General features: G+C 48.3%; 1 protein-coding gene across 2 annotated transcripts in view; it reads right to left on the bottom strand.

Moving 5' to 3' along the window:
- Nucleotides 1–9,899, bottom strand: part of NPAS2 (neuronal PAS domain protein 2) — a 156,036-nt gene extending 146,137 nt beyond the window's left edge. Inside the window, exon 1 of one of the 2 annotated variants that reach the window (XM_081264274.1) lies at nt 9,597–9,899. The gene's annotated coding sequence lies outside the window, so the exon portion shown is untranslated. Of the gene's footprint in view, nt 1–8,833; nt 9,408–9,596 lie in introns of those variants that run through there. The other variant, XM_081264273.1, reaches the window with a different exon arrangement.
- Nucleotides 9,900–18,918: the final 9,019 nt, after the last annotated feature.

Raw genomic sequence — 18,918 nt, 5'->3', positions numbered from 1 at the left:
AAACAGCAGTCCTACAGGTAGCTCCGCACACCGCGGGCTGTGTGCACACTGTGGGTTCCACAGGGCAGATCCAGCGACCACACAGCCAAAGTATTCAAGGAAACAATGGCATCTGTACTGATCCCAGACACACTCCTTCCTGTCACTAAGCCATGAACCACAGCAGATAACAACTGTGTACAGGTGTTTACACAGTGTTGGGTGTTGTAAGAGATGTGGAGATGATTCACAGCGGATGGGAGAATGGATGCAGCTTCTAGGGCAGTGAAGCATGGAGACCAGCTAAGCGTCTGCAGCAGGTTTCTAAAGTCATTGGAGGACAAGAATGCCGCAGTCTGGCTGGGCACAATTCAGGAGCCACTTATCAATCACAAACTAACTTTATTTTTAGAACACACACACAGCACCACACAGCTCTTCAGGAATTCCCTCAGAGCCCAAGCCACCACAGCTTCCCACGCCCGCTCCTCCTGCTCTTGAGGCTGATTGGCTGGGTCATGTGGGCGGAGCCAAAAAAGTCCTCCAATGAGCAGTTCCATGGTCTGAAAGGGCGGGGAAACAACCCCATGAGCATCACCGCAGAGGAGCCAATCAGCTGGCAGCTAGAAGTTTGCCGAGGCCCCTGTGAGCCAATCATCAGCTGGCAGCTGGAAGTTTGCTGGGGCCCCTTCCGCTGTGGCTCTCAACACAAGAATGACTGACTGATGAATGGTCCTGGCGGTGGAAAGGCAGACAAGGTGCTCTCTTGGCCCATAGAAGAGTCAGGTGTCATGGATTCCCTTGACACTCGTTGAGGGGGCCCATCTGCTGCTGGGAGGTGGGGAGCTTTCTCATTTCCTTCAGAGAACACCAGAGAATGCCCATGGGCCTGTCCTGCGTGGGTACTGGGGACAGGGGTGCTCACAGACCCAGCCAGCGTCCAGTTTGCCAAGGGAGTTATGCGCACAGGTATGGGTGAAACTCACGATGTCAGGAATGGTGTCCAAGAGCCGTGGCTGAGCCCAGTAGGGAAGCATCCTGGGAACAGCTAAAAAGCAAATGCCAGGTTCAGGGATCCAAGAGCTGAGTCAGCATGCCAAGGGGTGAATGACAGCAAGATCCGGGTGAAAAGGGTTAGACACACAGGTCAGACGATGGTGCAAGGTCAGGAGTGAGCTACGCAAGGCAGGAGAGGCGTCGAGTTTCACGACGGCCACCCTGAACTCCAAATCCAGGGTCTGTGTCTCCCCTGCACACAATCTCCAAAAGAGATGCTGGGTTTTTTTTTTCTTTTTTAGATCAAATAAATGTACAGAATATAGGCACGGCATGGAGATTGTCGGACCCCTGTTGGTAAAACCCGTGTGTGGGAATGAGTGGTAGCTTCTAGGAGAGAGTAAAGCAGGTGACAAGCATGTGCGTCATCCGGGGACCAAGTGGAAACAGGCCATCTCACTGGAGAGTGGAGAGACAAAAGCTATGGGTGGAAAGTTCCAGAAGGAGCTCAAAAATAAGCAGCTCTGTTATCTCTACTGAAATCAGCCTGACCAGAGCCATCAAGCCAAGAGACTGTTATGAGCCAAGGCCCACATCTGAGGGGAAGCAGAAGTTCTCTAGCTTGAGGGACCTTAACTACCGCAAATTTGTCATGCTGAGTTGCTGTGAGTGAATTCCTCTCTCTAGGAGTCACTGGGAAGGAGAAGGGGGAGAGGCCACGGAGGTCAAATCCTCCCTGACCATTGAGAAGGCCTTGGAGAGGTCACATAAAGATGGCTATCTACCTGTGGTCATTGGAAGAACTGATTCCAGAGCTAAACAGCAGCGGTTCTCAGCAATATTCCAGCCCCCACCACCCACACCCACCCCAAAAGTTGGGTGTTCAAGTTTTCCTTCTATTTTTATGAGCTCTTGGTCTCCAGGGAAACAGGCATCTGTTGCGGTAACCGATGGTGACACAGAGGGCCATGTAGACTGCACAAACCCACATGTCCAAGTGGCGAGTGCACGATTGGTGGGATCCGTGGAGCAGCCAGACTGACTCCTCCGTGGCCTTTCTCCCGCACACCAGCTCAAAATCACCTCTGCAGCTCCCAGGCAGAGCCTGTCCCCACGGCTCTGTCAACAGCAGGCTGATCAGAGCGGTTCACCTTCTGGCCAGCTCAGCCGCGAAGCTATTTCTAAACAGGTCTTAACCTCACAAAATAGGACAGTGGAAAATTACAGCCAACAGGTTCCAAAACGGAAAACACACTTGTTAACATTTGTATTTTAAATGTCCCCCAAAGGTGTGTTTAAAAGATGAGCTGTCATCCTGTGACACTGTTGGATGTAGAGGAGCCTTTAAGAGGTGGGGCCTAGCAGAAGGCAGTGAGGTCACTGGGGGCGGGCCCTTGAAGAAAGACTGGGAGCCCCGCCCCTTCCTCTCTCTTTCACTTCCTGGTCGCCATGAGGTAAACACAGCTCTGCTACCAAGTGCTTTCACCATGGTGTACCATCTCCTCACTGGCTCTAAACCAACAGGACCAAGTGACCATGAACTGAAACCTCTGAAACCATGAGCCAAAATAAATCTGTCCTCCTTTTAAGTTGTTTATCTCAGGCATTTTGTCACAGCAACAGAAAGCTGACTAATCATCTGGATGTTTCTACATAACAGTTAAAGACAAATCTGGATTCCATTAAAGTGGACTCTTTGTGAAACTACAGTACAAGGCCTGCTCCCGAGTGCCTGTGACTACAGGCTGGATTTGAAATAGAATTAAGGAGGACCAAAATGTTCATGTCTGTATGTCAAAAACATAGATGTTAATTTTTTAAAAAATGTTTAAATGGAGGCATTCTTATTTGTTGGGAGTCTCAATGGTTTCTTTTGTCACCTCTTAGGTTATTGCAGATATGTAATAACTAATCATTCTACTCATATCAAGATATATGGGATGCTTTTGTGCAGACAACCAAGACCGAAAAGCTATGCTAGGTGCTTTACACTGTCCCCAGCAAGGCTACTGATTGTTTTTGAAGACATCTTTGTCTTGATGTCTTTTTGTCTTTTTAACATCTCCTTTCCTATCAGAGGACAGCATATGGTCAGCCTTCCCTGGTATAAGAGTGACACCTTGGCAAATGTGTCATTCCCTAAAAGCAATGGCCAGTTCTTATGAGTTCCATCCATCCCGTTTCCTCCCATCTTCTCTAGCAGAAGTGGAAAAAAAAAATTCCAAGAAACTGTCTTTACAGCTGGGCCTCATGTACGACACAAAGTACACGTTTAAGTGACCACTGCGCCTTCAGAGAACGGGGTTCAGAGGCTGTCAGACTATAAATTCTTGGGCAGTTCACCATCTGACTGGATTTAGAAGGTTCTGGAAGGCCATCTCCTTGGGGTTTTCTTGGAAACAGATCACTGGAGGGGCGTGTCTCCTAACATCATTTTCAGGAAATTTTTCAAGGTTCCTGTAAGGCTGATTGTGTCTATTTACTTTTCATGACACTCCTCAATTTCAAAGATTCCCTTTTGTGCCTTCACACATTGCTGAAACACTCCCCAAACAATCACATCTGTCCCAACCCACTCCCACCCTCCCGTTTGAATCCATGCATTCAACTAAACTGAGGTGGAAAATACTTTTTTAAACAAAAGTCCAACTGTACCAAACATGTACAGAACTTTTCCTCTCATTATTCCCTTAAGAAATACATTGTACAACTATTTACACTGTATTAGCTATTGTGAGTCATCTAGAGATAATCTAAAGTATACTAGATGTGCATAATAAGTTCTATGCAGACACCATGCTGTTTACATAAAGGACTGCAGCATCTGTGGATTTTGGAGGGGAGTCTTGGAAATGATCCCTTGTGGACACTGAGGGATGACTGTAGAGGTAGTCATTAAAATTATGTTTACATGTAATTTTTGATGACTAGAGAAATAAATACTTATATTCAGATTAAGGGAAGCAACCAGAATAAGATTTGTAAGCAGTATTATCTCAAGCATGTGAAGATGCTCAGAAAAGACTTGGAAAATGGATAACACATAGCATTAGTTAAGATGGAGACAAGCCATCCTTACATACCAAATGGGAGAAATTCAAAGGGGCAGCTCTTTTGGTTGTCATTAAGAAGCATCTATCAATATTTCAAACAGATGCATCTTTTTACCCAGAAATCCCTTCCTAGTAATCCTTAACCTAGAAAAACTTGAAGTGTACACAAAGATATACCAATAAGGAAGTTAATAAACACACGGTTGGCAGTGAAGAAATGGAAACAAAACGTTTATCAATAGGAATGAACTAAGTTATTTCCCATCCCTTCTGAATAATACTCTGCAGCCTTTGAAAATAAAGAAGTAGATGGGAAGTCATGAAGCAAAGACGTCTCAAAGCCACGGTGTTGTTCTTTTTAAATGTCACTAAATATTATGCATAGAATGAGTTCTGTTTTAAAAACACATAAATGTATGTATGTAAACGCACCAGAAAAGGACTAGCAGAACATACTCCGTGGCTACCTCTGGAGAAGGGCAGAGAGTTATGGGAGGTATGAGTCAGCATGCTTCTGGCTACAGCTCACAAAAAACCTAACTGGACCTGTTGCACACAGAAATCAAGATCCTCAAAGTGTCACAAAGCAGACTTTTGGGGACATTCAGAAGCTCAAGGACACCCCGATGCCACATTCTTCACCTTTGTATGCCAGCCCAGGCTGTTCTGGTGGGTGCCCAGCTCACAGGCATTAGGCCCATGTACCACACTAGAGGGGAAGAACAGGGCTGTTTCTTCTCTTGCCTCTTTTTAAGACCAGGGAAACTCCCAGAAACCTCTGAGCAACCCACCTGACATTTTATTGGGTAGGCCTAAATCCATATCCTCATTCCTGAGCCAATCACAGACCAGGGCAGCAGGCTCACCCAACTGCTTGGCCAATCAGGATTTATCTTCTGAGACAGGTGGGAGAGGGAAGACTCCCCAGCATCACTAGGTTTCTGCCAGGCCAAGAAGCAGGGATAACCTGCCCGCACAGGAGAAGGGAAGCTTTTTGTCCAGAATGGTTACTGTGTTATCTGAAAATTTATATAAGATCACACCCATGCATTTTGTAAAATCCAATATAAAAATAGTTTAACGCCTAGAAGGGAGGCAAAGAAATACACCTCAAAATATCGGGCAGTCTTCATTTTTAAAATTATTTTCTGTCTTTCCCAATCACTATGAGATGCACTTTGAAACACAAACAAAAACCCGGGTAATTTTGAAAATCATCTTCCGCATTTAATATTTTGACCATCGATGGGCATAAAAAATTCTCTGTGAGACTGTAACTGTGACATTTTTGGTTCAGTAGAGGCAGGGAAAATCACACAGAGTTACCAGCCTACCTTTAGATGCAACGTTGATGGGGAACTTATACTAAGGTGAGAAGAAGGGATTGATGGCTTTAATTCTTACAAGTGCCCAACCAGGGAATGGAGTGATGTCATTCCAAGTGGAGAGGGGCTTGCCTTGCCCTTTGCATAGTATTTTTAAGGAGTGCATGAGGCCCCGGGCACTGGTCTCTTCAGCGGTACCTACAGGACAAGTACCAGGCATAGACTCAGATGAATATAATCCTTGACGGGCCATCAAGGAAGCTAGCCACAAGCTAGGGGGCTGGGGCAGAAGGAGAGGTGAGCAGCTCCCACTGGTTCTAGTTTGCATCTGGATTAACCTCCATACTTGCCTGCTTGGCAGCCCTACCTGCCCAGTTCCCTACCACCTGCCCTGAGTTCGTGGATCAACAAAATGGAATCTCTGATTGGTGAACTACATGGAAAAACACGTAAGGAAATGCTTCCTCCTCCTTGTAGTCTAGCCCCCTCTCTTCTCTAGGACCATAAAAGCCATCACTTTGGCTAGGCCTGACATTTACCCTTTACCCATAATCCTGGAAACCTGGCTAGGTCAGCATCCTTAGCACTATTTTTCTTAGAAGGATGCTTAGGTTCAGAAAAGTTAAAAAGTGATTCCAAGTCACAGAGCAGCGGAGCGGGGCATCTTCTCCAAATCTGTCTGACTTAAAAATCTGCGCTTTATTTCCTGCTAACTCACAAAAGCTCTGTTGTGTATTCATACACAACAGGTCAGCAATATGGAGTCCTCCCAGGAAATCCCCTCTCCCTGACTCCTCCCTGGTCACCACCCTGCAGTGGGGCATCCCAGGACCTCTTTTCCAGTCTAAAAATAATCAATCAATCTCTCTCCCTCTCTTCCATCTTGTCATCTCCCCAGGGGCAGACATGACCCATCTTTATTTTGGGACATTGGGGCCTACTATGTGGTACATGCCCCACAAATGTGTGCTGGACTGGATTAAGTGTATCCCAGACCCCGACTGGGCTGCGGCACCTGGAAGACTCATTCTAGTTTGCATCAGATCAACTTCCATACTGCAATTCAGGTGAGAACTGCAGGAGCCCAGACCCCGGCCCAGAACTCCTGGATTCAGGATGCATTAAACAAGGGCCCTGGTGATTCAGGAGCACTGTGATGCCCCACGCCCCTCACCCCTTTCCACGGTGTTTATTCCACACCTGAGTAGGGGCACGCTCTCTCCTTTTTATTCTAAATCATCAAATGGAACTACATATTAAGAGCGGCAAAAGTTCAAGTGGTGTTTGGGGAAAATTTACCCGAGAAATGACTTTGCCTAAAATACCAAGCTGTCCCTAATTTCAGTCGAAGAACTCAAATTAGAAGCAGTCGTGCCTTAAAGACTGCATGAAAAATTCCCCTTTTAAACATATGCTCATATTTACTAAATGCTTATTTAGTTCTCTAAGGTACTATTAATCATCAGGTTTAAATAGGATTACTCACAGTTAAGTACTCCATTAGCATTCAGAAATTTCTAACCTTTGGATAGTGCTTACCAACAATTCAGCTCATTTCCCACACTTATTTATTGAGCATCTATTATGAACAAGACCTCAAAGGGATGAGATGAAGTGGTGAGATATGAATGTCCCTGACCTCTTGTCTTTGCTACAAATAGAACGAGGACCAGGAACATGCTAATCAAACATTTCTGTAAGTAAATAGTGCATCAAGTACCATTTTCGCTATTTAAATGTGAAACTCAATTACATGTGTGCTATGATGCAGCCAATTAAACTATTGGCATAAAACAGCCAAGAATACTGAGTCATCAAGCTATTTTCAACACCTTGCAGTCTGACCTGTCTTGGGAAAGATGTCACAGTGTGCCTGGTATCAACATGGGACAGTCAGATTTTCCATGGGATTGGAAGAACTGGCCATTCATGTCAGGAAGAAAGCACATGCTTGTTTTAAAAACTAAGAAAGAAGACAGCCCTTTGGCTTTTAAGGATCAAAAGCAAGACTGAAGAAAACAAACCTAAAGATGGAGATACAAAAAGTATACACACATATTATTTTAACCTTAAGACATTCAAGAACTTTGAATCTCTCACTTCAGAACAAGTAAGTGTTAAGAATGAGCTATAAAGGTTCCAAGAACTAAAAATGACTGTACAAAATATAAGATGGATTCAACTTGTTAATGACACATCACGTGATGTGTGTTATTTATCATTTTCATTATTTTTAAATCATTTTCACAATTAGATAGCCAGAAATATAAAACAGGGTCCAAATTTAAAAACAAAAACAAATGAACTTGAAAACAAGGCTTTTCTATATAAAGATCAACTTTTCCATTTACCATCTGAATACTCTCTTATCCTACCCAGGAATTTATTTTTCATCACACTAATTAGTAAAGTCTCACTTGGTTCTTTTCTTGGCATGCTTCACTGGGTGGGGGGGACATTTTATTAATAACATATTTCCTCTAGAGTGTACTCCCTTCTTTCACCTCCATAGGAGTCTCTCTGGGGAGTAGTAAGAATAAAACCCTTCCTACATTTGTGCACAGTGGGAGAGATCCGCAAATAAATAGAGGCATCGATTTCTGAGAAGAAAATGGCTAAACACAGCACATTTACAATTCTTCTAAGCCACATTCCACATTTCTTTGTAAGATGGAAGATAATTACTGAACGCCTTTATGTTGCACACTTTATTTTTAAATCTTTAACTAGACTGCCACTACTACTGGTCCTGGTTGAGCTGAAAGGAAACACTGAATTTTCGCTTTTGTAACATAGTGGCCCAGGTCAGAGAAACTCTTCAACATTACACTTATATTTATTTGGGGATTATTTTAAAAATAAATTGGGGGGTTATCTTTGGCAGACGTTTTCCTTTAAGGAAATCTGAGCAGCAGGAAGATAGAGCTAGTATGTGCCCTTGAATTTGAAGGGTGCCTTCCAAGCAAGGCAGCTCTCTTTTTAACGCAAGCCATAATTAGTTGGTCAGTTCACCGGATGGGGACTTTGGTTGCTGTGAAAGAGACAGAGGTGTTGACAGAGCTGAGTTTGGCCAGTAACTGGTTCAGAATTAATTTCCTGGGAAGTCCAAATAGGAAAACCCCTCCTATTAAGGAAAAGAAGGTTTGGGCTCTAATGATTCTGACCGACTAGCTCGCCTCCGCTGATTAAGTAATTTAATAACCATTCAGTATTTTACCTGTAAAGCAACAGGCTAACCACTTTAAGGATCCTGGGGCGGATACCAAAGCAACCGGTAAAGAGGAAAGGCTGCAGTTCTCCCCTCTAGGACCCCCTCCTGAACACCTGTTGAACGCCAGGGCTTTTAACTTTCGGAACTGAAGAGAGGTTTTAAGACTTAGTGGGAGTTCCTGTGTATATTTTAGGTTTCCATCTTGCTTAATCAACAAAACTGCTTACTAATTATTTATGAATCACAGGGATGAAAACAAACTTTCTTACCTTGAGCAGTTAAGGAGTGGCAGGCCGAGAAGTGAGGCTGGTTTGAATGTAGCCCCTTGGTACCTGTTCCTTCCTCAGGTTCCCCCACCCAGCGTGGCTCCTCAGAAAGGTCAAAGGTGCGCCCCTCCTCTGCTCGGGGAGGGGGCACACCTCCCCACAAAGCAACACTCTGGCATCCAAGCTGGGGCGCTCCCGGCCGCCAGACGACTCGCCCTCCAAGCTCACAGGACCCGGTACCCAATCCAACCCAGAACCAATCCCGATCCAGGGACCGGGGGACACTGCCAGCCCCTGCCTGGGGCGCGCACGCCGCGCTCTCCAAGGGTCGCCGGCTCCCCAAGCTTAAGGGACCTCGTGATGCGGCTCTGGGAGGGCAGCGCGCAATCTTCAAATCTGCCCTCCGGAGACCCGGCCCCTACCTACCATGGTCTACCCTCTTAAGACCCCTTCCCCCAAATTTTGAGGTTTGGGGCGCCTAGTCCTCTGCCTCCCGCAGCGAGACGCGCCCGGAGCCCACCATCTGGGTTGTCACTGTCGTCCAGCAGGACGCGATGCTCGGGGCGGCCGAATTGTGTGTGCGAAGGGGAACCCACCTCCCGGCGCCCTGGGTCCCCTGCGCTGCGCAGCCTCGCGCAGTCTCGCGCCGGAGCGGCCCTCCCGGGCCCGCGCGTCCCCCGCGCTGGTGAGCAGGTGACTGAGTCCCGCGACCCACGCGCACGTACTCCCACCGCAGGACCCCGCGCTCTCAGGGGCAGCCCCTTACCTCCGAGAGGGCCGGGGCGGCCCCGCGGGGCCGGACGCGGACTGGGCCGGGAAGACGCGCCTCCCGCCGCCGCTGGGAGCCGAGGCGGCGAGCGGGCGCGGCGAGCTCCTCCCGGGCGGCGGCGGGAGGCGCTGCTCTCGCGGCCGCCGCCGCCGCCGCCGCCGCCGCCGCCGCTGCCGCGGGTCTCCAAGCTGCGCGGCCGCCGCTCCTGGGCCGCCGCCGAGCGGGTCCCTGGGCTCCTGCGGGAGGCCGGCAGCTCGCGCGGCAAACTCTTCCGCACGCAGAGCCGGCGGGGACAGCCGCCGCCGCCGCCGCCGCTGCCGCTCCCCCTCCCTGCTCCCTCCCACCTCCTCCTTCTCCTCCTCTTCCTCCTCCTCCGCCTCCTTCTCTGTGCAGTCGCCACCGGCGGGGTCTCTCCTGGCCGAGACCCAGCCTGGGACGCGCACCCGGCGCGTGCCGAAGGCAGACCGACCCCAAGATCCGGGCTTCCCTGGGCGGTGTAGACACCCGCGCGCCCCTAGGCAGCCGCCGGCCCTGCGGTGCCGCAAAGGACCCTCGGCCCGGTCCTGCCTGGAGCGCGGGGTCGGGACTAGGATCGGTGAAGGAGGCGTTGTGCTTGGAGGTGAACCAGTGGACAGGGGAAGCCAGCAGCTGCGGACCTGCCAGGCGAGGTCCCGTTAAAGTTGTCACTGGGGGCAGCAAGGACTCTTTCGTCCCCGCGTACTGCAGACCCTCATAGCGCCTACTGCCACCCTGCTGTCCCACGTCGGGGTGGGGGGTGGCGAGCACGCGACAGTCACCCCCTCCACGCTGATCTCGAGGAGCAGGGCTATATGAAGTCCCCGACCCCCAGGGCACCGGGCGCATCTCTGCGGGGACCACCACGATAGTCTCCTGGAGCGGCGGGAGTGCGGGCGGGGGCAGGTGGGAGGTGGGGGCCCAGAGAAATGTGGGTGAACACTGTCCACTTGAGGTCAGCAGTAGCTGCTGGAGAGAAATAATGAGTGCCTCTTCCAAGACAAACGTAGCCCGTCCGGAAAATGGGTCAAGGATGGCAAGGAACCAGCTAATTGTCCCCACTTCGCAGGCAGAGGCGAGTGGGGTGGGGGCTGTGGCCAGGAGCGCACGCTCGGAGCCGGGCTTTGCCTCTCCCTCCCCTCCCCCGCTGCCCTCCTCTCCTTTTGCACCAGTGCAGGAAATGTTCCACTGACCTACATATTTTTCCAAACATACGTGACCTTTTTTTTTTCCCTCTGTGGGAGGAGACAGGCGAGAATCCAAGAAAAAGAGAAGCTGGAGAGGCAGCAACGCGCGCGAGAAAACAGGGAGGCTTTTTACCAAGCGCAGGCAGACACCGAGCCGAGACGGTTGCGTGCACGGAGCCCCCAGGAGCCGGGAGCTGCTGTTCGCTACTCTGCGGGGCTCCGAGAGCGAGTGGGGTGAGAAGGGGGACAGCGCGCCCAGCCGAGGTCCGGAACGGTGGCGGATTTCCCCTAAACTCGCAGCCTCCTCCGCCCCTGCCCTGAGGCGGCGACCACAGCTGGCACCTGGGTAGAAGCCCCAGGAGGGAAGAAATCTCCGCCCCCTGCCACAAAGGTTACCCCCTCCCTGACTTCACTTAGGTACATTTCCTGGCGCCAAGCTCTGGGACGTCCCTCGGTCGCTTACACGTCCTGACAAGGGACCCTGGAAAAGAAAGCGCCCCCTCTACCTCTCGCCCCCTCTCCTTTATTTTGGTCATACTCTATTTAGTGGCCAGGGGGGTCTCCTAAGGCCCTTGCCCAGAGTCAGCCCCTGCAGGGGACGAGGAGGGTGCTCCCCACGCGGTTCCAGGGCCTAGCTTTCTCCCAGGCTCCCTGAGTTCCGCAGGCCCTCTCCCGCGCAGACCCGACCAGAGCGCCTTATTTGGGCATGCAACCCCACACCGTCAATTAGATCAAAACGCTCACACAGAGCTCCTTTTTCCCCCCTGTAAAGTAGGTCATTCTCTTTATTTCCCACTTGTATTATTTTTGTCTAATTCTCCTCCTGAAAAATAATCAGCTGTAAAGAGCTTTGAGCATCCTAAGAGCCGCCGTTATTCTTGGGCTTGCTCTGACTTGGAGGGCTTTTCAAGAAAGAAGAGGCATTTGGCCGCATCAGGAGTTGAAGTTCCTCCCTTTCCAAAAGGAGAAAAACATTTTTAAAAGAAATTTTTACTTTATTCTGCTTTATGTTCCCCCATCCTCCTCTCCTTCAGGCGATCGGGTTTGACCCTGCCCTCAAAGCAGGGCTATGACGATCATTGGCTATAGGATGAGGTTGTGTAAGAGAATTTAATGAATTTAGAGCCACCTTCCTCCTCCTCCTCCTCCTCCCCTCCCTCCCTCCTCCTCCTTCTCCTCCTCCTCCTTCTTCTCCTCCTCCTTCTTTGCTTTGAAAGAGATTCCAACTGCCTCTCCTTCTCCCTTAAGGAACTTAAACAGCCGCTAAAGGATCTCTGAAATGGTGCATCAAATAATTTTACAGTGCAACAAGTATTTTTCTTATGTCCTGTTTTCAATCTATTGTCCAGTAATGCGGTTTTTGCCCATTTCTCACAGAGCTGATGTGTAGGCGGTTGTTGTGTGCTTTCCAAACTCCAGCCCATCTGCTAGTGCTAATCCCACCCAGTAGGAAGGAGAACCTCTCTGACTTTAAGACTGTAGACCACAGGGTCCCCAGAGGGACCTCAGATCTAGAGGGGAATTGCAGAGGAAGGTCTACCTCCCGTTCATTCGGTGCATGACAGTTTGGTTCTTTTGACTGACAGTTGTTGAAGGGTTGCCATGAGTCAGGCTGGGCTTGGCCTGGAAAGGATCAAGGGAACATTGGGGCAGTTTCTGTACACAAAGGGTTTACAATGTTGAGACAGGGATAAATATGAGCTAAATAGGGCAAGTGCCAGAGACAAAGTGCCAAGGCAGTTCAAAGGAAGCACTCAGAATGGGCTTCTTGGAAGAACTGGAATGGGTGCTAGGATTTTTCATTAACCAGATAATAAAGCCAACCTAGATCCTAATCTATGCAAGAACCATTTCAAAACTGCATTGTCAGTTATGAGAAATTGTCATGTGGTCCCAGTCATTAGCCCTTTGAAAGAACATGACTTTATTGATTGAGTACTGCAATGGTGTCCCCAAGGAACCCCAGATATTTTTCAAAGAATCAAAATGGGGAAGAGAATCAATTTTTTTTTATAGTCCCTGGTATCAATCTGTGGAGGTCTAGTGAAATAATAAAAAGTTTTCACAGTCTAATCAGATATTCTTTTCCATAACAGAAGTTGAATCTGTGGCATATCCTGATTTAAAATATTTATCCAATTAATTTCTCAACACAAGTGTTGGGTGGTTTATCGGCGTCTGTTTTTACTGTTTCATATGGGTGAGAGAGTGTGGCCATGATAATAATTACAATCAGGAGGGTTTGGGACCCACTTTGGTAGCTTTAGACAATAAGAACAGAGTTCACACTGGATAATATCACAGTTTTTTTTGGATCTATTTTTTCTCCATTTTAACTTAAAATTCAGAGGAAACTGAAATACAAAAGCAGTTTCTGTTAGGTACAGTAGCTTTATGCTAGAAAAGGAAAATGTAGCCACGCGGCAGAAGGTAAACTAGGCAGGAGAACGCACGAGGAAGAGGCCTCAGGACCCCAAATTGGAGACTGACTCAGAAGCCAGGGCCTATGAGCACCAACTAGTAATCAAGAATGTCCACCCTTGGGGCTCAGCGGTAAAGAGCTCACCTAGCACGAGTGCGGCCCTGGGTTTGATCCTCAGCACCACACATAAATAAGTAAATTAAATAAAGATATTGTGTGCAACTACAACTAAAAATTAAATGTATATTTTTAAAGGCTCTTTTTTTAAAAAAAAAAAAAAAAAAAGAATGCCCACCTTCATGTTGCAAACCTCAGGGTCAGAATAAGAGAGTTCTTGTTCCTCAAAAGCTTCATAGGAAAGTTCAGGATCCAGCAGGCTGTCACCAGGGCCTGGGGATGCGACAGGGGACAGTCAAGGCCTTGTGCATCTTCTTGGTAGAGCTGAGACTTGACTTGATCCATGCGTATCACATCATGTGGTCAGCAAGCTAAAAAATGGGTAATGGGCATGCAGGACCCAGGGAGGAAAACTGGGCTGGAGGGATCTGAAGGTGACTAAGCCCTAGAGCCCCTGTTAATGTCCCACCAGTTAACTGCAGTGCTTCTGAGCATCACAGGAGAAAATAGCATATGTGTGTGTATTTTGTGTGTGTGTGTGTGTGTGTGTGTGTGTGAGTGTGTGAGTATGTATCGGCCTACATAAACACACAAGTTAGTAAAAGAGGAGGTGACACTCTGGTCAATATGGGCACTTGAGAATGATATTTCTTTATATGTGAGTCCCTTGAGAAAGCCCTTCATGTCCATTTTCTCTAATAAGGAAGCTGAATTTTTGGTCCCATTGACTTCTCTTCTAAGAGGTTTATTTAAAAAAAAAATTCAGACTTTTTTTTAGAGCAATTTTAAGCTCACAACAAAACAAGCAGAAGTACAGAATCCCCATGTTCCCCATCTCCCACAGATCCCCACTATCAGCTTCTCCACCAGAACAATGCATTTGTTACACTTGATGGACTTGCATTGACAAGTCAGCGTCACCCAGAGCCCCAAGTGGACCTTACTGTTAGCGCTTGGTGTTGAGCATTCTGTAGATTGGGTCCAAGGTTGAATGACATGCACCGCCCTTAGAGCGCCACACAGAGCTTCATGGCCCTTCGTTCCTTTGTCCTCTACCTCTTTATTCCTCCCTTCCCAATCAAGTTTTGCCTTTTTTTTTTGGGGGGGGTAACGGGATGAACCCAGGGGCTCTTAACACTGAGATACATCCCCAAAATATATTTCATTTTGAGACAGGGTCTCCCTGAGTTGCTAAGGGCCTCACTAAGTTGCTGAGGCTGGCTTTCAATTTGCGATCCTCCGGCCTCAGTCTCCAGAGCCGCTGGGATTATAGGTGTGCACCACCTCGCCTGGCTAGTTTTGCCTTTTCTAGAATGTCTTCTAGTTGGAATCATACACTGCATGATAAGCCTTTTCAGATTGGCTTTGTTCACTTGGTAATCTGCATTTAAGTTTCCTCTGTCTTTTTTTTTTTTTTTTTTTTGGTGGCTTGATTTGATAGCCCATTTCTTTTTAGCACCGAATAATATTTTATTATCTGGACAAGAGGACTTTTAAAATGATATCGTGGTAAGTAATTCTTGCAGTAATAAAAGGTGACATTTATCTAATACTTAGTTGCCAGGTGTTTACATCACCTCGTTCCATCTTTGCAATGTCCTGTACAGAAGTGATTGATTATTTCCAGTTGGCAGATGAGGAATCTGACTTAAAGAGCCTCAAGGTGCCCTTAGTCACTTGGGAAATACGTGGCAGAGAAGGGCTTGAACCTGGCTTTGATGACTGAGAATTCTGAGCTCCCTCCAGCCAGCCCACCCCTTGGACATGTCCGATGTGGTCATGGCACCTCTCATCTCCACGAGGGCTTGTGGGGTGACACAAGCTGCCAAAGCAGTCCTGCCACGACCCTGCACTTCTCTTGTCTGTTTGTCCTTCTCTGGATGCATGGGTTATTAATATCTTTACTCCATTCTTAAAGCAGCTGCCTTCCAAGTGCTTGAAAGAGAACCCTGGGATGGAGGACTGGGGTGGGCAGAAGAGCCACACTTGATCCCGATACCTGATGGAAGGAAATAAAGTCCATGGGTCAATATGTGCATTATTGGCATCTTGGCATCTCACCAAGGGGCTCTTTGGACTCTGGCAAGCGGCTGGATGGGAGTGTCCTTGGGTAAACATGTGATTTTCAAGCCACCCCAGGTTGGGTTCTGAGGTTGGTTGCCAGTTCCTTTCATTAAAGGGAGACTTTGGGTACAGGTTGAGCTGCCTTCTCTTGACCCCAGAACAGGGAACCAGAGCAAGTCAGCCCAAAGACGGTGCTTGGTTGAGCTGTTAGCTCGGTCATCCTGCTGGTCACTGTGGTGGCCAGGGATACAGTGTTCTTGCTAGAGGGAGAGAGATGGTGGGCATTCTGCCTCCCACTGCACACTGAGAGCCATCGCGAGTGACCCTGGGGAACGTGGAGGGGATGTTCAGCAAGTGCAAAACAGAAGGGAAGAAAAGTGTTTTGTGTTCATGGCGCCAGGAGCTGGGCGTGGGGAGGAAGGTGGGAGGGCAGCGAATGTGGGTGAACTGTGAAAGCACCAGAAGGATGGGAGGTGGTTTCTCCAGCAGTTGGCGAGGGGGGTTCAGGAGGAATGGTGGAGTCGGAGCTCCAGCTCCACGGAGGTCGAAGAAACCGCTTGACTGCGTGGGGCATTTGCTCCCAGCTTGCGTTGGTGGAGGCGCAGACAAGCCCGTCCAGACATGGGCTTTTCCAGCAAGTGCAAGGAACATCCCTTGAGAACAGGGCACAGCCGGGCTGACACACAAGTGGCCGATGTCTTTGCCTGTGCTTGGCTCCGGTCTTGTTTAACTCGGCTCCGAGTTCTAATGTGTTTGCGCGCATCTGTGCGTAAGAACGCATATGCGCAAAATGGGCATCTTGAGTTCCTTTCCCAGCGCGGGTTTCCATTTCGGTCTCATTTTGAAATTCTCCGACTCCTGGCGATGCTGTTTGAACAGTTAAGTTTCTGCACTAACAATTGCATAATCTGCCCTGTACTTTGCCCAGGAAGAACATCTAGTGATATGAAATTCATTACACATAGTTCACTTGAAGTGAAAAGCTAATTATAGAAAAATGTTCTTCGAGGAGCTATTTATAGCCCCTCCCCGGGTAGGCCGCACACTAGCACTTCCTGCACCGGCAAGCATTATTTGATCAGCATGCTTTGTTGCAAGATTTGGGTGAAAAGGGAACTTTTCTTAATGGCTCCCAGGGAGCACTTGTGTTGACAGTGAACTTGTTTCCTACCGCCCTTTCCCTCATCTCTTCCTTCCTCTTCCCGTTGTCTCTCTCTCTCTTCTGTGGCTCAGTCCTAATCGAGAATATTTAATAAACTTTCTAACTACAGAATATGAATCTTGCAAGAAAAAGGAGGTGGACTTCCAACCTACAGGAGAGTTCCTTGCTGTGATCACCATGACGGAGGCTTTGCAAGTGAGTTGTGCAAAAGAAGCTGAAGCTAGTGGGCCTGGAGAGCAGCCATTGAGGAATGGAGCAGGCACCTCGGGAAAATGGTTTGGAGCCCAAAGGAGTGGTTTGGAGGGTCCTTTGAGGGGCATGGTATTGAGTGCACTGGTTCAGTGGCACAGAAGTGGACATTCTGATGTATTTCTTCTTTCTTTCTTTCTTTTCTTCCTTCTTTCTTTCTCTCTCTTCTCTCTCTCTCTCTCTCTCTCTCTCTCTCTCTCTCTCTTTCTTGGATTGGATTTCTTTCTTTCTTTCAGGGGCACCTAATCACCGAGCCTATCACCAGCTCTATATTTATATTTTATTTAGAGACAGGGTCTCACTGAGTTGCTTAGTGCCTTTCTAAATTGCTGAGGCTGGTTTTGAACTCGCAATCCTCAGCAAAAGTGAGGTGCTAAGCAACTCAGCGAGCCCCTGTCCCTAAATAAAACACAAAATAGGGCTGGGGACATGGCTCAGTGGTCCAGTGCCCTTGAGTTCAATCCCTGGTTGCAGAGGCCCCCCACAAAAAAATGAAGTTTAAGTCCTGTGATACCCACAGAGACCCATGATCCCTGTACCTCTCACTCCCCAACAGTGGGATCCAGGAGAAGTTTCCCAGTAACCACTGGGAAGTCATAGTGATCTGGCCCCTTCCTGTGCTGGGCCTGGGCTACCAAGGAGCCTGTTGGAATAGAGAAGTGGCGTTTCCACCAGATGCTGGACTGGCCGGAACAGGCCCCTGCATGACGTGGGAGGTGTGCCTGGGATTTTGGGCTGAATTTACACCCTTCCTGTGCACGTAGCCTTCATCCCTCCTGAGAACAGGAGCCGTTAACCCTGCTGATGATGGAAATGCTGTTCTCACCCCAATAGGAGGAAAAATGCCCAAAATATGTTGAATGGATTTTTTTTGATACTCAAAATCATTGCAAGTGATTTTCTGCTTCCAAAAAAGAAATGTTGATAACTTTTCCATATGGTAGTTTTCTGCTATGATTGTTAGTGGCTTGGCAATTTTAATATTAAATTCCTAATGGTAAGCAGAATTTTATCCAGTTTTAAACCCATAAGACCAGTTAGGTTTTCAGAGAAAGAAGTCCTTATTTTGTCTTTATTTAGATTAAAAAAATGTGTCTGTCTCTATCGGCTGCTAAGGTTGAAATGTTCATGTTGCCTCCAAATTATTTTTCTTAAAATATTTTTTTATGACTGTGTCATAATTGAACATATGAATTGGGCACAGTGGGATATTTCAATGTATGTTGAAATCCTCACCCCCAAATTGAGGGTGTTAAGAAGTGAGTCTGAGGTGGGAGTGGTGGCACACGCCTGTCATCCCCGTGGCTTGGGAGACTGAGGCATGAGGATCCCGAGTTCAAAACCAGCCTCAGCAAAAATGAGGAGCTAAGCAACTCCGTGAGACCCTGTCTCTAAATAAAACACAAAAATAGGACTGGGGGTGTGGCTCAGTGGCCGAGTGCCCCTGAGTTCAATTGCTAGTACCCTCTAAAAAAGAACTGAGGCTGAGAAGGGGTGATTTGGCCATACAGTGGAGCCCATAAGAAAGGAACTAATCATCTTATGAAAGCATCCCCAGAGACCCCTGGGCCCTCCCTTCCTTGGCTGGCCCTCACTGAAAACAGACCCTGCTGGCTCCCTGATCTTCATTTCCTGTCTCCAGAACCTCTGTCTATGGTGTTTTGTCATGGCAGCCTGAACCACTCAGCCCCCAGATCCCACAGTCGTCTTGTCAGGCTCACGGACAACCTGAAGAGTGGACTCGCAGGCTCCACGCAGGCATGTGGCCCTGATGGCTGGGTCCCGGGTCTTGAATGCCCCCAAGTTACCTTTTCCAAATCCCATCATGTGCAGTTCAGTGTTGCCAGGGCCCAGGACAGAAACCTCTTTTCCACTCAGAAACAACTCGCAGGCAGGCGGCCGGACAGGGTAATGCCTGCCTCACACCACTGAAGCGTTCAAAATGCTTTTCCTAAAAATACCAAGGAGGGCTCTCACAGAATCACTTAGTAGCACTTTGCCCCGTGGATGCAGCCACAGCAGAAGAAATTACCTTTGTGTGCACAACAGAGATGGTGAAGGTGACCCCCAGGATGCTGGGGACGCTGGAAGGCACCCAGGCCA

Source organism: Spermophilus citellus (genome assembly GCF_964194105.1).
Source record: "Spermophilus citellus genome assembly, chromosome: 13".
NCBI classification, from domain to species: Eukaryota; Metazoa; Chordata; class Mammalia; order Rodentia; family Sciuridae; genus Spermophilus; species Spermophilus citellus.
The sequence above is the reverse complement of the archived record's forward strand: the minus strand, read 5'-3'. Positions and strand labels throughout refer to the sequence as shown.